This window comes from Taeniopygia guttata, chromosome 37, assembly GCF_048771995.1.
Source record: "Taeniopygia guttata chromosome 37, bTaeGut7.mat, whole genome shotgun sequence".
NCBI lineage: Eukaryota > Metazoa > Chordata > Aves > Passeriformes > Estrildidae > Taeniopygia > Taeniopygia guttata.
The window spans coordinates 5,780,738-5,783,237 of NC_133062.1; positions in this window are offsets into that span (position 1 = coordinate 5,780,738).

Below are 2,500 nucleotides of genomic sequence, written 5' to 3' on the forward strand. Positions count from 1 at the left end.
CGGCGGGGCAGACCTGTTCCTCTGGAGCCCGGGTAGACCTGTTGTCCCGCGCACGACCGACCCTCTGGCCGCCGGGCGCCGGGCTAGAGAGGGAAGGAGCCGGCCGGAAGGAGCCGGCGGCGCTCCCGCCTCCTCCTTTGTGCCCAAAGCCACGGCAGCCCGGCTCCTGCCTCCCTTTCTGCGTCCCTCGCTTCCTTCGGCCGTCCTGCCCCGGGCTGGGACGGGGCCGGGCCGGGCCGGGCCGGAGCGCCAAGGAAGGAAGGCCGTCAAAGCAGGAAGGCCGGGCGAGAGCCGAAGAGAAGGCTTCTCGGAAAAGGGGCTGCCGCCTCTGCCGCGGGCTCTGGCCCTGCCGGCCGAAGGCCCCGCCTGCCTCGATGTGGGCCGGCTCCCGGCCCTGCCGCCGCTGCAGACGTGCCAAGCGGCCGAGCAGAGAGCGGGCGGGGGACTTGAGGGTAAAGGCTGCGGGCGGCGCCGGGGAGTCTGACGGGGCAGGGCGGGGCGCCCCCAACCGTCGATGGGCGGGCGGCTGCCGCAGACAGGGCAGGGGCAGGGGGCAGGGACGGGGAGAGAGGCCACGCCAGAGTGCGTGCAGGAGCGGCGGGATGGGGTTGGGGGCGGGGGGGTGCTCTGAGGGGGTGGCGTCGGATTGTGAGTGTGTGGAGCGGGCGTGCGTGTCCCTGTCTCTCTCCCTCTCTCTCTGTACCTCTCTCTCTTTCTCTCTGTGAGCGAGGGCCGTGGGCCGGCGCCTCCGTGCTGGCGCCGGGCACCTCGACGCCGAGCCCCCCGCGGCCCCCCCCCGGACCCCTGCCGAGGGCCGAAGGGCTCTGCGGACCGTGAAAGAAGCAGCCCAGGAACGGCCCAGAAGCGACCGCCCGAGTCGCATCGGGGGCCGCCGCCGACGCGCTTCCCTTGCACGCTGGCCCCGCTGAGATGCTGTGGCCCCGTGGCCCCGGGGGCAGACCTCGTGTTCCGGGCGCCGGGGGCAGACCTGTGTTCCCGGCCCCGAGGTTGACCTGTTGTCCGAACGGCGCCAGCTTAGACCTTTTGTCCGGCCTCCGGGGTAGACCTGTTGTCCGGCCTCCGGGGTAGACCTGTTGTCCGACCGCCGGGATAGACCTCTTGTCCGGGCGCCGGGCTAGACCTGTTTCCAGGGACCCGGGGTGGACCTGTCGTCCGGCACCCGGGCTAGTGCTCTTCTCCGGGCGCGGGGGTAGACCTTTTTCTCCGGGCGCCGGGGTAGACCTCTTCTCCGGGCGCCGGGGAAGACCATTTGCCCGGGCGCCAGGGTAGACCTTTTTCTCCGGTCGCCGGGCTGGACCTGGTGTCCGTGCGCCAGCTTAGACCTTTTGGTCCGGGCGCCGGGGTAGACCTTTGGTCCGGGATCCGTGGTAGACCCGTTGTCCGGACTGCGGGGTAGACCTGCTGTCCGGACTCCGGGGTAGACCTGTTGTCCCTGCTGGCGGGTAGACCTCTTGTCCGAATCTCGGGGTAGACCTGCTGTCCGGACTGCGGGGTAGACCTGCTGTCCGAACCGCGGGGTAGACCCGTTGTCCGAATCTCGGGGTAGACCCGTGTTCCGGGGTAGACCTGGTGTCCGGACTCCGGGGTAGACCTGGTGTCCGAACTGCCGGGTAGACCTGCTGTCCGAACTGCCGGGTAGACCTGCTGTCCGAACTGCCGGGTAGACCTGTTGTCCCGGCCGGCGCCGGAAGTTCGCCAAGGGGTCGCTGTTTCCAGCCGCCTCCGGCTACGTCGACGTAGAGGGCGGCCTGCGGTGGCGCAGCTTCCCGGTCGAGCGCCAGCGGTCCCCTTGGAGGCGCCGGCGGCCTTGGACTCGTCTGTACGTATATTGGGAGCGAGGTGACGGGCCGCATCCCCGCAGGTTCCACGAGGGCGCCTGTGTCCGAGGCGGAGGATAGGGCGGCCGCGTCGCGCGCGGTCGTCGGGGCGAAGCGAGTGCCGCCTGCACTGGGTGAGCCGCGGGGGCTTGGTCCCGGTGCCCCGTCCTGCCCCCCAGGGCAGTTTCCAGGAATATCCGACCCGAGAGGCCAGCGAGAAATGACGAGGCCGAGAAAGCCAGAGCGAGGGCCGCGAGAGAGACGAAGCGAAAGGCCGAAAGAGCGTGTCGAGAAGCCGCTCGCTGAGCGCAGCCAAGGTTGCAGAGAGAGACAGCCCCCGCCGCGGGCGGGCTCGAGTGTGGCGTTCCGCTCCGGTCGGCCGCCGCCGGCCCGGCTTGCAAGGGGGGGCGGCCCCCCTGGGACACGATGGGCTGGCGGGCGAGGTGCGGCGGCGCCTCGTCCCTTTTCTGCCTGGCCTTAAGCCGGGGCCCGCCGGGCGCGGGTGTTTCTTTTCGGCTGCCGGTCTTGGTCGCCCGGTGGCCGGCAGCCGGGGGTCGACGCGGCCGGGGTTTTTCCCCGGCCCTTGCCCGAGAGCCCCCAAACCCCGAGCAAGGCCCGGTCGGCCCGCCGCGGTGGCGGTGCCCGGTTCCCCCGCTCCCGAC